Raw genomic sequence first — 15978 nt, 5'->3', positions numbered from 1 at the left:
CATGTGCTTTATATATCTGTCACACTAGTACTCTCATCATTATGTCAGAATCTGCTTTTAAAATGCCTAAATCGAGGGATAACCTTTTAAAGGGATTTTAATTATTTGTGTGTGTGTGTGTGTGTGTGTGTGTGTGTGTGTGTGTGTGTGTGTGTGTTTGCAAACACATGCGTGGCCATGCAATGTATGTCTGGGTACCTCTGGAGGCCAGAAAAGGGTATTAGGTTCTTTGGAACTGGAGTTGCATGTGTTTGTGGTCCACCTAATACGGGTGATGGGATAAACTTGAGTCTTCTGAAGGAGTCACAAATGTTCTTAACTGCTGAGTTTCTATTCCCAATGTACAGTTCTTTCCAGTGATTTATCTTACCCTAGTCAGAATGGCTAAGATCACAAAAATAAATGGCAGTAAATGCTAGTGGGAATAAGGGGCAAGAGGAACATTTATTTACTCTTGGTGGAAATGCAAACTGTTTCTAAAAAGCTGGAAAGAGATCTACCACATAATCCAGTGAATGGATTCTTGGTATTCCCTGCTACAGAGACACATGCTCTTGCATGTTCATTGCTAACCTATTCAAAATAGCCAGGAAATGAAAACAGCTTAAATGTCTATAGAGGAATTTTAATACAGCAACGTGGCTGCTTTGGCAAGGGATCACATCCAAAGACCTAGGTTTCTGAGAGCTTCTCAAAGGTAGACATGCCACATACCTTTAATTCCTTTGGTTGAAATAGGACACACCCATAGCACACACCTTTATTTCCTAATAATGAAGGTAAAAATAAGTTTGTAGAAGAAAGCAGCCATGTCTGGAAGTGCTGTCTAATTGAGAGGCAGAAAAAGTAACAAGTCAGAGAAAGATTTTACAGAATGAGTCAGAGATAGGATGCACCCAACTCACAAGAGAACAGCACAGGAAAGAGAAGCTATGTAAGAGGAATGCAGGGAGAAAGAGTGAGTCAGGTCTGCTCAGTCAGTTGGGAGTCAGTGCAGTGAGTGCAATGCAGTAGAGTTGAGTTCTTGGCAGTTCAGTTGGTTGAGTTCAGAGGCAGTTTTTACCAGGACAGTTTTACAGAGGTAGGTTGCAGAGAGAGTAAGCAAGACACGGGTGAAGACAGAATGAGCCAGAGAATGAGAATGAGCTCAAAGGTGAGAACAAATTACTAAAATTAATTTGAGGCCAAGCAGAGCAATTCAGTCAGAAGCTGAGAGAAGCCAGTTTGAATCAGTCAGCTTGGAGAGGTGTTTGAGCCAGAACTTGTGAGTTGAATCAGCCAGCCAGAATTCAGAAAGTGCTAGAAAGAATGAGCTTATACAGCAGTAAGCCTCCAAGATGAAAATTATAAATGAAGGAAAAACGATACTTTACATGGTCCCTCAGATGATGAATGGATTATGAAAATGTGGTACATATACACAATGGATACTAAAGAAAAGTGAAATTATCAAATTTCACTTAAATTTGCATAAAAATAGATGGAGATGGAAATAATCATTATAAGTAAGGTGACCTAGATCCAGAAAGATAAATATTTTATATTCTCTCATATGTATACATTATCTTTGAATGTTTAAATTTTTATACCCATAGAAGGAAGGAAATTAGTAAGGAGACATGGGGAAAGGGAAAGGGAAAGAGATAAAAAACTGTAGTACAAAGGGGATTAGGGAAGCAATGGAGAAAGTTAAAATTTGGTGGGTGTGGGATGACAGTGTAAAATAGGGAGCATGGAAAGCAGTAACAAGCACTAAATACCTTTCAACATGCCATAGAAACATCTTGTAACATTTATATAAGCATTTATATAAAAAGAATTTAAAGGAAGTTACTTCAAAACAAAGGGACCATGTTCCACAGACACCATAGTCTATCAACTAAAAAGCAAAACATAGATTACCCTTTCTTTGAGTATTTGGTCAGTGGTGTTCCATAGGCTATTTTAATTATTCTTAATTATCCCCCAGAACTTGCTGGCAAGACTCTATTGCTGAAGGTGCATACTTGAGTCATAGAAGAAATCAAGCTGGTATTGATCTGGAAGCTTCATAAACTCCAGCTACTTTTCATCATATGGAAGTTTCTATGAGTGTTATTGGTGAAGAAAAGTAACCAACAGTATTACCCAACTGAACTTTGCATTCTACAGTAACAACTGGCCTGGCAAGATACACCCATGGATGTCAAATACCACGAGTGTTATGGGAGTAACAAATTGCTTTCTGATTGGATTTAAGGCCTGCTCTACAGACAGACCTCATATGTGGTAGTTTACTAGTACAAAGACCTGTGGATAGGCCATAGGCCATAGGAGAGGTCCTCATACTATTATTCTACTAAATTGACACAGTAATTAACTATCCTCTAAATTCTTATCTTTATACATATAGATAAGCATGCCACTCAACCCTCATCAAAAAAGCTTTTTGTAGCAGATGGTGATTAATATAGAGACCCACAACTGGACAACGTGTAGAGAATAAGACACTATGAATGTATAACCACAAATGGGACATTTATGTCTACTCAAAGCTCAGGGATCATTGCCAAAGAGATGATGAAATGATTGCAAGAGCCAGAGTTCCTGGACATCTGCAGTGAAACTGTTTTCTAGACATAAGAAAAATGCACAAATGAGCTCACAGTGACTGTTACTGCACACATAAAACCTGCACTGGGTCAATCTAGACAAAATTCCCAACATGAATAACGAGGGGCTGGTAAAACGCTATCCCCAGCTGAGGAGATATTGGCAAATCATGGCTTCTGGCAGATGGAGAGGCAGTTTCCTTCAGGAATATGGTCCCTGAGAGACTACCTGTTGCAGTAAATAATAAAAAAGATACTCCCACCCACGTTATTGCAGGCACTGGTGCACCACATTACAACTGCAGGATATTTTCATCTCAATCAGCAAAATGTCTCCACCTGACTTGCCAAGTTACCAATTTCCATCCCACACTGTCACCAGCTACTCTGTGGGCCCTGCAGTGATCTCACCGCTATGGCTAGCCCCAGAAGTGACCACCCTTCTATTTCTCATGGTGCTGGCCACTGCCATGCCTGCCACATTCAGCTATCTACCCCCTGTGGTTATAGTCACAATTCCCAGTATCACAGTAAAATCAAAACTCTAGAGGCTTGGGGTTGGGGATTTGGCTCAGTGGTAGAGTGCTTGCCTAGCAAGCGCAAGGCCCTGGGTTCGGTCCCCAGCTCCGAAAAAAAAGAACCAAAAAAAAAAAAAAAAAAAAAACCTCTAGAGGCTTGTAATTTTATCAATCAGATTTCTATCAGTAAATTCTCACTCCACAAAATGTCCACACAATAAACGCACAACCAATTGATATTAATATAAACTTCCCACCTAGATAAGGCAAATTATCTTATAAAATTCCATCCCTTATGAAATAGTCATAGCTACTTGTGGTCATTTAAAGCTATGCAGATCTGGGTCATCCTTCTCTGCCTCCATCTTGGCTCTTCTCTTTTCTTCTTCTCTCTCTCCAGCCTTTCCAAAACTGTACCCACATTGCTTTGTCACTGCCTTGCCTTATCTTGTGCCTACCCTCATGGACATATAGACAACAATCCACATCTACCCATATAGATGATCCTACAGTCATTCACTTATAGGTATAACTTAGTGGACTCCGTGGCTTTGTGACAGATGAGCACATGAAAATGAGGGGAAAGGTGGTGAGATAGGGAGGCATTGGAGGGAAGGAAATGGGCAATTGGTTTGATCAAAACACATCATATGCATGCATAAATTTATCAAACAATAAAAATAAAACCTAAAAGGAAAATAAGTACTTTTTAGTTAAGCTCAAGAGGAAGAAGAAAGGAAAAGGCAAAGAGAAAGGATAATGATGGTACCTTATTTACTTGTTTAATTTCATGTCATTCTTTGGAATGGATACTTTCATTAATAGCATTGAACACACAGGGCACAGAATACTATCATATGCTTCATTTATCATTCTGTGAGCTTATCTTTAATAAATATTATCTTTCATAAGATTCTCCTGTGTACTCCAAATTAAATAGATGTTAAAAGTAGATGGTTTAATATTCGCTTCTATCTGGCCTTGTACATTTCAGGTTTAATATTAGTTTTGAGTAAATTTCTCACTAATGAATGCTCATATTCCAATGTTTTAGAAACAACTTTTCCAATCCCTAGTCTAAAATCAGACCTAGGAGTTCCAGATTATTATAGGTAGGTAGTTCGGTTTATGGTTCTACGTGGTAACCTAATTTTGTGCATTCTATTTTTACTTTTTGATAAAGAAAGGGAGCTCCTTCCTCATATCTACCTTTCTATATAGAGGCTATGTCCAGTTTTCTGACTGATTTTATTATTCATCTTAATCCTAGGGAATTTTTTTGCCAGTAGGTCAGCCCTGGAGATGAATAATTATTTTCAGTAGCATAATTACTTTCCTATTCCATATACATTCCCATTTTGAAAAGAAGTATAGAATAGGAATTCTACTGGTAAAAATATACTGGTAAAATATTATTTTCAAAATATAAAAATATGACTCTTATACCCATATAGAATAGACACTTATCAAATGTATTATTCAGTTTATCAATGAGAAAATAGTATGACGATAGTTCAATATGAAAATATTATCAGTTTAGCAAAACTGTAGTAATAGGTGCTCCTCTATGGTCTCTAGCCCTAGATTTTGGTCTAAGTTTATGATCCCAGGCATGAGTTTCCTCCTTTGATGAGGTCTTAAGTTCAATCAGACATCTGTTGTTTGTCCTCAGATTATTAATGCGCTATTGGGCATATGTTGTCAGGCCAGAAGTTATTTTTGTTGTTAGTAACATTTACAATTATGTAGGGATGTTGATTATTTTTCTCTCCTGGAAATCTGCGTAGCAGTTTTTAACACAATAGAAACTAGTTATCAGGAAGGAGGCTTCCTTGTATCCATAGATTAGTGCATCTCTTACTCCTCATCAAAGACCTTCTTCTGCTTAGCAGCAGAGAACCACAAATGTACATAGTGCAAATAATAAATGATCTTCAAGTTCCAATCCCCAAATGGGATACCTATAACACAATTTCTACACCCAAGTTTCAGGAAACATCTAGGAACAGGGAGCAGAGAGACTGTAAGAACATGAGGACAAAAAAAGATGATGATTACATTGAGAATGTCTTCTGATAGGAAAGTGATGAACTCTAAACAATTATGATTGCCTGCGTAAGTTCTTCATAAGATTACACCAGTCAACATTTCAACATGAATGGGGGAAGGGCTCACAAGTCTGTATACCCTAGTTGAGGAGTGCTACAGGCACTCTGCAGCTGTTGAGTGACAGACTCAGTTTCTACTGGGACAAGCTGAGTGGTAAGCTTTATACCCTTGTGTATGTGAGCAACGGTATCTGGATTTAGTAGGTTATGTATAAATGTATACATTATATGAAGAAAAGGACATGAATTTGATATGGGGGGCGTGGGAGGAGTTTGAGTCAGGGGTGGAATGGTGGATATGATCAAAATGCCTTATACTTGTGTATGAAATTCGCACAAAATAAAAACTTCAATAATCAGGAAAAGCTGGCTTAATTTTTGAGCAGTGGTGCATTTATAAAACTCCTAGAAAGGCGCTTTAAATAAGCTTACAATGTAAGAAACAAAACTGGTTAATGTCCAAAGGCACTGAAACTGTAAATTACTTTCAGTTATATTTTTTGCTAGACAAAAAATTAACATAGAAATGCAGAGGCTGAGCCTGTAGTTAATAGTTTACAGTACACTGGCACACTATCTATCGCTTTAGATAATTAAGTGATCCTTTGGTGATCCTATCATCATTCCAGTGAAGTAGTGAAAAACATATAACTCATATCCCCCACTCCTGTGTTAAATAATGAATATAAACCACAGACAGGATACCTTACTGTGCTATAAACTAACTTTCCATATTCTGTTTCTTCACCTGTAAATATGGATCAAAAGTTATTCTTTGACCGATTATTATTATTATTATTATTATTATTATTATTATTATTATTTGCTCCTCAACACATGGAGACAAAGTAGCAACAATGCCTGGATTGGTAGAAGATGGAGCTAAGTAAACTTAATACCCATGACTAGTCCTAGAGCCCTGAGAGTATTGGGATGTGGGTGAAAAAAATGGACTGCATCCTGGTTATTCAACTTAAGGGATGGGAAATCTAGAAGGAAAACCAAGTGATAAAAGGCAGAAAAAAAATCTAAGCAAGAGTCAAATGGGCAGAAACGCAGAGTAAATTCAGGAGCATGTTTCAGCAAAAGGCTCACACGCATTTGGACCTCAAATGAAGCAATGAGACAAAAAGAAGATGAGAGTGAATCCCGTGCATATTTGAGTCATAAAAGGTCTACAGTCTTTGTGCTATTCAGCTTTGCTAATCTTGTGGGATGGCATATTCTTGAAGATTGAGGTTACCCTGGGCAACGAACAGCAGAAAGACTAGAGATCATTTACATTGGGCCTTTGTTTAGTATCTTAAAAATAGAAGGTACTTAAGAGAGTACTAGTGATTATACTTTTTATCTTGTTTTCTCTCAGTGCAAGTTATAGGTGAGGCAGTTTTCTTTAAAAAAGAATCCTGTCAGAATAAAGAATCTGTGACATGTATGATTAAAAACCTATTAATATTACTGTTGAAAATGAGATGGGCAGCTGTTGTTTTTGCCTGCTGTGGGAAACATGACAACAATGCCATCTGCATCTTCCTTCCAGAAATAACTTATTTACCAGCTACAGATAATAGTTAGCTAATAGCCCCCAACTCCAGTGTCCTTAGGATCTGCCTCAGCATATCATTGTGAAGCTCTCTTCTTTCAGGGCAATTTCTGCCTGATGTGGTCTTCATCAGTAGACATTCTTTGCCCAGTGGGTTAGCTGAAGTTGTGAGATGTGCATTACAGCTTGAAGGGGCTCTCTGCCAAATTCTACTTCTCCCCCAGTTTTTTTTGAGCCATCAGGTTCACAGCACTATTTGAAGGCCTTCTCTGTTGATTCTTCTTCCCTCTCCTTTCTCATGGGTGCTAAACCACTTAATTAATTCTTTTGCGGTACCATTCTGTTTCAACATTTGCTTCCCAGGAGATCTGAAATAATATAGTGATACTGAAAGTGGTTTGAGGAAGCATGGGCAAGATGAAGAACTGGGGTTATATTAATCACAACCTACCTGGCAATGAGGACCTCATCCTGGATTGTAGAAGGGTCCCTGGCCTAATGACCCAATCTCATGGCTAAAAGTTCTACTGGTGGTGACTCAGGAGAAAATTCTGCTGAAGGAGGATGTTCTGACTGGTGCAGGGACTTGAAAGGCTTTGGTGGAATAATCACAATGCACAGACGCAGTGGGATTGCTTGGTTGTATTATGTTTCCAAGGCACTCTGGACAGCTAATGAAAACTCGGAGTAGTTAATGAACAATTGAAAAACAAATGTGAAGGACAGAAGGCCTCTTTGGTAAGTTTACAAAAAGGCACTTATCTTTTTCAGTGGAAGAACAGATAAATCTAAGAACGAAACTCATGATTCAGTTGCCATATTCATTGTCCTCCCAGGATGTTTAAAGGCTCAGTTGAGTCACTGTATTTTACCAAGGTCAGACTCTGGGGAAATCTTGAGCTTTGAAAGATGAGAATGGGGCAGAGGTGATGCTAAAGACTGGCTTTCTGAGCTCCTTTAGCAAAGATTCTTCAGAGGTGGCCTATTCCCCACCACTAAGAGCTGATTTAGTACTCTGCACAAGTGATGTGTGTTGAAAGAAAGAACTTATGCTAATACCACTCAATTGTGGATGTGCTGGATCTGATGAGGGTGGGGCATTTTCAAAGTGAGCTGTGAGACCCATCAACACTACACTTATAAGAGCCATGGGGTAACAATGGACTAAATTTTCATTGTGATTGATCAATCAGGGCAATAGTTCATTGTCCTCCTAAGTTCTCAATAAGGAGAACTTGCTGATTTCACATCTCTACACTGGAACACCTTGATAATGACTTGAGGGGAATGGGGCAAACTCACTGCCTGGTGACCCCTAAAGGGAACTGAACTAAGCTGAACTAAGCACAAACAACAACATTTTTTATAACAAATGATAAATGAAGAAATGAGGATAGTGAGACAAATGTACAGACAGCAGTATGTTTATTATGTAAGGTCAAATGTCACCACTGTCACCAGTGGATTGTGCATCATGGAAAATCCCAGGAGACACATCATTTGCCAATACTGTCAGAAAAGCACCGTCGAAATGGCCATTAGTATTACTAAGGCATTTTGTTGTAGTTTGGGCTGCATGCTGTCCTGGATTGTAATGCAGAGGCTGCTGCTATAAAGCTTCATTTGTTCATAACAACAGGGATGGTAGGATTCAAAACTGGACAGGTGCTAGTGCTTAATCAACAGAAACCATGGGGGCAGGCAATTATCATTATGACTAGAAATCACTGAAGTGTTTGCCAAGGAGTCCTAACCAGCAGCAAATTGTGATGATGGTTGAAAGCTACAGTTCTCTGGGAGCAAAATTGATGGGTATACAATCAGGATACTGCTTAATCAAAAGTAAACAAAAGTATAGACATAGAAAACTCAGTGTCACTCTAGTAGAATGCACAACTCAATGCCCATTCCTAACTCTAAGCCATGTTTTTGAACTAGAACCCATTGACTGGTCTCTAAAGCCCTGGGAGAATGCATCCTGAAATACTATGGTAAATGCATTATCAACTTGGACAGATGTAATCATTAATGATGGTTAAATTGGTGAAAATACAAATGAAGACAGTGGGACGGCTATCAGATAAATACCTTAGATATCATTGAACTCTGTAGATCCAGAATATCATTGTGGTCTCCTATTTCAGTATAGAAGTATGGGGGCCAATGTTTAGCTAACATGTTTTTATTGGTTTTATGAACCCACCTGCTTTGAAAGGATGAAAAGAAAAAGGGGTGGCCAGTAGGAATCTTATATGTCAGCAGAACAATTAAGGATCCAGAGTTTAGGACACAACAATACATCCTCTTTAAAGTAAAATGTAACTGGTGATCTAATATACTTCCCTTAAAGAATGGAAGCCACCACATCCAGGATCTCCTTAAGTCTTTGAGGAAAATACTTTACATATTTAGGTATACTGTTCTGGGATGGTACAATTGCAGCCAAATTTAAATGTGTATAGAATATCAGAGAAGTTGGCTGCAGATCCAATCTACAGTGCAGTCAATTTTACTGATCCAGAGGACTTTGAGTTGGGGTGTCAAAATGTATAGAATTTATGATAACTTCCAGTGGAAAGATTATAATGAACCTCTGTCATTCTGCAGTAGGCTTCTAGGTACTGGTTAGGATGTAATTGTTGATCATAGGCCACAGAAACACTAGGAACTGCCAATAGGAGTTGGATTCTGTCAGACTCATAAAACTAATCTTAGGTGGACCTGGGAACAATACATTAAAAGATGGAAATGATATATCCAGAGTCAAGTCCAAATAGACACAGAGGGTATGAGGAATCTACAGGAGCAGGTAATTTAGACACCAAGTTATCTACTTCGGTTGTACCAGGACACTTTCTTCAGTTCACATCTATGACTTTATATGGGTCATGTACAATGAATCACCAGAAGTAGGAGAAAAACATTGGAGTATAGCTTAAACATAGTTCAACTAGATATATAACTAAAGGCTAAAAATGGACATTAGTTACTTATCACCATGCTTGAAGTGTTATTAAAAATAGCAATGAAGAAACATGCCAGCAGGCAGGCAGTGCTTATGCAGACCACCTACTTTGAACTGTGTATAGAGGGAAAGAAGCACAATATAAAAGCATATACAGCATGATGGACAGTGACAAATAAGCTGGCTGGCTGTTTGGGAAGGTGGAAAGGAAAACAAAAGGGAGGAAATCTGAGGTGGTTACATGCAGACGGAACTGTAAAAATGGACACAGATGGACTAAAGAAATGTTTCAGCAATTATGAGCACCGACTGCTCTTCCACATGACCAGGGTTTGATTCCCAGTATCCACATGGTGGCTAACTACCATCTGTAACTCCAGTTCATAGGTGATCTGGTGCATTCTGCCCTTCACAGACACTGCATGCCTCTGATGCATAGACATATAAAGGCAAAAGATCCATAAACATAACAATTAGATCTCAAAAAAAAACCATAATGGACACACAGATTGAAAACTTTCATATCATATACTGCTGTTCACTAGGGAAAATATACCATGGAAAAAGACAATGAGTGACCAAAGGGACAGATGGCAGGCAATGAGTTCAGAAAGCCATCTACTGGGGTCCTCTCAATCATTTGTGTCAACCCGAAAAGGCTTAATCTAATTTTAGTTGAGTTTCTGTTACTTAACAACCAACGGTTCTGTGTAACTCATACAGTGACCATGGATTAGTTACTTCCGTTAAAGGGGGTCAATGAACACACTATGATTCTTGCATTGAATATGGAATTTTTTCATGTTACTTATTTAAACTAGATTTGTATGCTTGACCACTAACCTACAAAGGATGCATTTTGATATTGATTTTAACTGATATAATAACTCACTCTGCTAGGGAGATGAGGAAAATGTTAACTAAGAGGATCTTAAAAAAACAGTTCTGGGACCTTGTATGAATTTACAGTCTATTACATAAAATTATCTACAATGTTTTTACTGCAGAACACAGGCTGGCTCTGAATATTTGATATTTTGGTCTCAGTTTCCCTAGTGGTGGAATTATAGGAGTGCCTACAAATTAACTCTGGACTTCTATTTCAAGAAGAAGTCATGAAGTTTTAAACATTTGAAGGCAATGACTTACACCTTTAGTTTGAAGTGCCTAGGCTATAAAGAATCATAATCAGATGTGATTCCCCAAAAGTATGGTGCGACTGCAAAAACTGAACAGGGTGTGAGTTTCTGTCAATTAGATCACAAGTTTGTGTGTTTGTGTGTATAAATGTGAGGAGCACTTACAAACTTATAACCATTTTCTCATCCTCTTTACCAAGAGAGCCTACAAACGTTAGTGGGGCATGTTGATGCCTGAAAGAAACATTGCATTTCTCAGGCTCTTCTGCAGTCAGATGAATATTTTATCAAAGTTCCAGTCAGTGCATTTTAGATGTGTTATTCTGAAAGGGAGAGTAAACATCCTCAATTCTTTTTTATTGAATAAAAGGGGAAATGCAGCAGTCTTGGGGCACAATGTGGCAGCTATACTTTAGGGATGGCCAAAGAAAAAGTTAGGCAGGTCCAAGTTCACTGATCACGATCATGCCCCTCTATCAACACAAGATTGCTTAGGATTCTATTTCTGTTCAAGGAAAACAAACCCAATTATGTTAAGCTAATGTTTGCAGTTTCTGTCACTTGTAGCCAATACTTATCATGATACAAGATCATATTAAAAAGTAATGGTGGAATTTTAGTACTATTGATCTTAAGATCTATTTCTGAAGATAATTACATAACAGAACTGTTTATTGATATTGCTGCCAGTTGAAGTCAATAAAGAAACATAATGATCTTTCTATTTCATTCTGGGAATGAAAGTGAAAGATGATTCTAGGTTTCCTAAAAGAGCTTTCAAACATCCAAGATAAAAGGCAAGGAAAATAAGGTGACAAACAGCCCTGTATTATTCTACTTAAAATCATAGGCTTTTGTGTAACCAGAGTCAACCTTCGCAATAGTGCCAGGGTAGAAGCTGGGTAAGTATGAATAGTAAGTGGATCATTGTGCAGTCATAGAGTTGTTGCTCATATCTGGTTACCAATATTAAAGGTACAGTCAATTAAGTCAACATTGCATTTTGATTTACTATTATTAAATTGTTGTAAAAATCAGAAATCTGAACATTTTTAGGAAAAATTGTCAAGAAGAAAAAGATATTGAATTTAAATTTTATATTCACAGACCTCATGACTGCAGCTGGGATTTGATAAGGGATTGCCCATAAAGTAATTTTTAATAAGCCTGAGCCAGGAATGAAGATTAAGATGACTTAATAAAATTGCAAAGAATTAAAGAAGTTTGCTGATTGTCAATTAAAATCTGAGCAGAATTAATTTGATTGATCAAATTCAAAGTACACATTTATAACCCTCTTTAATCTACATTCATTAGTGCTGATGGGGACTTGACCTGGGACACAATATATCACAAGGCTGTATATTGTTTATGCATTATTTTTACTTAAAATAGTTTATGTTCATGCCCCAATGATGGTACCATATCCATATAAATACAGGCAGCCCTAATTAGACTCAATAAATTACAAAAAAAAGGACATGAAATTAAGAGGAAGATTGTAGGTTGATGTCATTATGTAGGCGAAGGCAGGCACAAGATAAAATGAGGAGTATCATTGAACGAGAAGGAAGGGAGGCAGGAACAGATATTTTAGAAGGAGAAGGAGCAGAAGAGAGAAGCAACATGGAGGCAGATGTAAATGATCTTCGCCATGCATCTTTACCTAGATGCAGATTGTTATAAATATTTCTTAAGGGATGGATTTCTATAGGTCAATTTATCTTATCTAGGTGGGCAGTTTATATATTTATCAACTGGTTGTGAGATTATTGTGTACTGTGGATTGAGAATTTAACATATAAATATGATTGTTGGGTTGCAGTTTGTTGACTCTTGTTTTTACCGGGTTGCTGGAACCAGAAAGTTTGAGGTTAGTAGGGAGCCGATGGGAGAGATACTAACCAGAGATAAAATATGGTTAGTTCCATATGGCCCCATGGGTGCCAGAACTAACTATAGGGAGGAGTGTGGCAAGGTGCCACACTAGAATGGCTCAAGGACCAACTGGGTCTGAGAGTACTCGTGGGCAGAGTAGAGGTGCTGAGATAAAAGTACCCTGCAGTGCCATGTGGCCGTATAGGTGCCCAGTTCTAGTGCAGGTTAAAAGGTTCTCAGGGAGTACTTGGGGGCAGAGTGGAGCCCCGAAGATAAAAGTACCCCACAGTGCCATGTGGCCCTCTGGGTACCGGAACTAGCGGAGGATAAAAGGTTATCTATTTTTTTTTCATATTTATTAAATTGGGTATTTCTTATTTACATTTCGACTGTTATTCCTTTCCCCATTTCTGGGTCAACATCCCCTTAACCTCCCCCTCCCCTTCTATATGGGTGTTCCCCTCCCCATTCTCCCCCCCCATTACCGCCCTCCCCCCCCAACAATCCCGTTCACTGGGGGTTCAGTCTTGGCAGGACCAAGGGCTTCTTCTCCTTCCAGTGGTGCTCTTATTAGGCTATTCATTGCTACCTATGAGGTTGGAACCCAGGGTCAGTCCATGTATAGTCCTTGGGTAGTGGCTTAGTCCCTGGAAGCTCTGGTTGGTTGGCATTGTAGTTCATATGGGGTCTCGAGCCTCTTCAAGCTCTTTCTCTGATTCCTTCAATGGAGGTCCCATTCTCAGGTCAGTGGTTTAATGATGACATTTTCCTATGTATTTGCTGTATTCTGGCTGTGTCTCTCAGGAGAGATCTACATCTGGTCCCTGTTGGTCTGCACTTCTTTGCTTCATCCATCTTACCTAGTTTGGTGGCTGTATATGTATGGGCCAAATGTGGGGCAAGCTCTGAATGGGTGTTCCTTCTGCCTCTGTTCTAAAATTTGCCCCCCTATTCCCTCCCAAGGGTATTCTTGTTCCCCTTTTAAAGAAGGGGTGAAGCATTTGCATTTTGGTCATCTTTCTTGAGTTTCATGTGTTCTGTGCATCTAGGGACTTTTGAGCATTTGGACTAATAGCCACTTATCAATGAATGCATACCATGTATGTTTTTCTGTGATTGGGTTACCTCACTCAGAATGATATTTTCCAGTTCCATCCATTTGCCTATGAATTTCATAAAGTCATTGTTTTTGATAGCTGAGTAATATTCCATTGTGTAGATGTACCACATTTTCTGTATTCATTCCTCTGTTAAAGGGCATCTGGGTTTTTTCCAGCTTCTGGCTATTATAAATAAGGCTGCTATGAACATAGTGGAGCATGTGTCTTTGCTAATATGTTGGGGTATCTTTTGGGTATATGCCCAAGAGAGGTATAACTGGGTACTCAGGTAGTTCAATGTCCAATTTTCTGAGGAACCTCCAGACTGATTTCCAGAATGGTTGTACCAGTCTGCAACCCCACCAATAATGGAGGAGCATTCTTTCTCCACATCCTCACAAGCATTTGCTGTCACCTGAGTTTTTGATCTTAGCCATTCTCACTGGTGTGAGGTGAAATCTCAGGGTTGTTTTGATTTGCATTTCCATTATGACTAAAGATGTTGAACATTTCTTTAGGTGTTTCTCAGCCATTCAGAATTCCTCAGCTTGTGAATTCTTTGTTTAGCTCTGAACTCCATTTTTTAATAGGGTTATTTGTCTCCCTGCGGTCTAAATTCTTGAGTTCTTTGTATATTTTGGACATAAGCCCTCTATCAGTTGTAGGATTGGTAAAGATATTTTTCCCAATCTGTTGATTGCTGTTTTGTCCCAACAACAGTGTCCTTTGCCTTACAGAAGCTTTGCAGTTTTATGAGATCCCATATGTTGATTCTTGATCTTAAGAGCATAAGCCATTGGTGTTTTATTCAGGAAATTTTCTCCAGTGCCCATGTGTTCAAGATGATTCCCCACTTTTTCTTCTATTCATTTGAGTGTAACTGGTTTGATGTGGAGGTCCTTGATCCACATGGACTTAAGCTTTGTACAGGGTGATAAGAATGGATCGATCTGCATTCTTCTACATGATGACCTCCAGTTGAACCAGCACCATTTGCTGAAAATGCTATCTTTTTTCCATTGGATGGTTTTGGCTCCTTTGTCAAAAATCAAGTGACCATAGGTGTGTGGGTTCATTTCTGGGTCTTCAATTCTATTCCATTGGTCTATCTGTCTGTCTCTGTACCAATACCATGCAGTTTTTATCACTATTGCTCTGTAATACTGCTTGAGGTCAGGGACAGTGATTCCCCTGGAAGTCCTTTTATTGTTGAGGATAGTTTTAGCTATCCTGGGTTTTTTGTTATTCCAGATGAATTTGCAAATTGTTCTGTCTAGCTCTCTGAAGAACTGGATTGGTATCTTGATGGGGATTGCATCGAATCTGAAGATTGATTTTGGTAAAATGGCCATTTTTACTGTATTAATCCTGCCAATCCATGAGCATGGGAGGAGATCTTTGCATCTTCTGAGATCTTCTTCAATTTCTTTCTTCAGTGTCTTGAAGTTCTTATTGTACAAATCTTTCACTTGCTTGGTTAAAGTCACACCAAGGTATTTTATATTATTTGGGACTATTATGAAGGGTATCATTTCCCTAATTTCTTTCTCAGCCTGTTTCTCTTTTGTGTAGAGGAAGGCTACTCATTTATTTGCGTTAATTTTGTACCCAGCCACTTTGCTGAAGGTGTTTATCAGGTTTAGTAGTTCTCTGGTGGAACTTTTGGGATCACTTAAATATACTATCATATCATCTGCAAATAGTGATATTTTGACTTCTTCTTTTCCAATCTGTATCCCCTTGATCTACTTTTGTTGTCTGATTGCTCTGGCTAGAACTTCAAGAACTATATTTAATAAGTAGGGAGAGAGTGGGCAACCATGTCTAGTCCGTGATTTTAGTGGGATTGCTTCAAATTTCTCTCCATTTAGTTTAATGTTAGCTACTGGTTTGCTGTATATGGTTTTTACTATGTTTAGGTATGGGCCTTGAATTCCTATTCTTTCCAGGACTTTTATCATGAAGGGGTGTTGAATTTTGTCAAATGCTTTCTCAGCATCTAATGAAATGATCATGTGGTTCTGTTCTTTCAGTTTGTTTATATAATGGATCACGTTGATGGTTTTCCGTATATTAAACCATTCCTGCACACCTGGGATGAAGCCTACTTGATCATGGTGGATGATCATTTTGATG

The 15978-nt window shown here is 38.5% G+C and overlaps 1 long non-coding RNA gene across 2 annotated transcripts in view; it reads left to right on the top strand.

Annotated features, from left to right (window-relative positions):
* The window catches only part of Xdh-ps1 (xanthine dehydrogenase, pseudogene 1), a 100572-nt gene that overhangs the window by 25654 nt on the left and 58940 nt on the right, over positions 1-15978 (top strand). The window contains exon 4 of one of the 2 annotated variants that reach the window (XR_010061418.1): positions 1970-5576. The exons of the other annotated variant lie outside the window; for it this stretch is intronic. This is a non-coding gene — a long non-coding RNA (xanthine dehydrogenase, pseudogene 1). Of the gene's footprint in view, positions 1-1969; positions 5577-15978 lie in introns of those variants that run through there. 2 annotated transcript variants of the gene reach the window in all.

The sequence above is a fragment of the Rattus norvegicus genome, chromosome X, assembly GCF_036323735.1.
Source record: "Rattus norvegicus strain BN/NHsdMcwi chromosome X, GRCr8, whole genome shotgun sequence".
NCBI classification, from domain to species: domain Eukaryota; kingdom Metazoa; phylum Chordata; class Mammalia; order Rodentia; family Muridae; genus Rattus; species Rattus norvegicus.
This window is presented reverse-complemented; position numbering and strand designations above follow the sequence as displayed.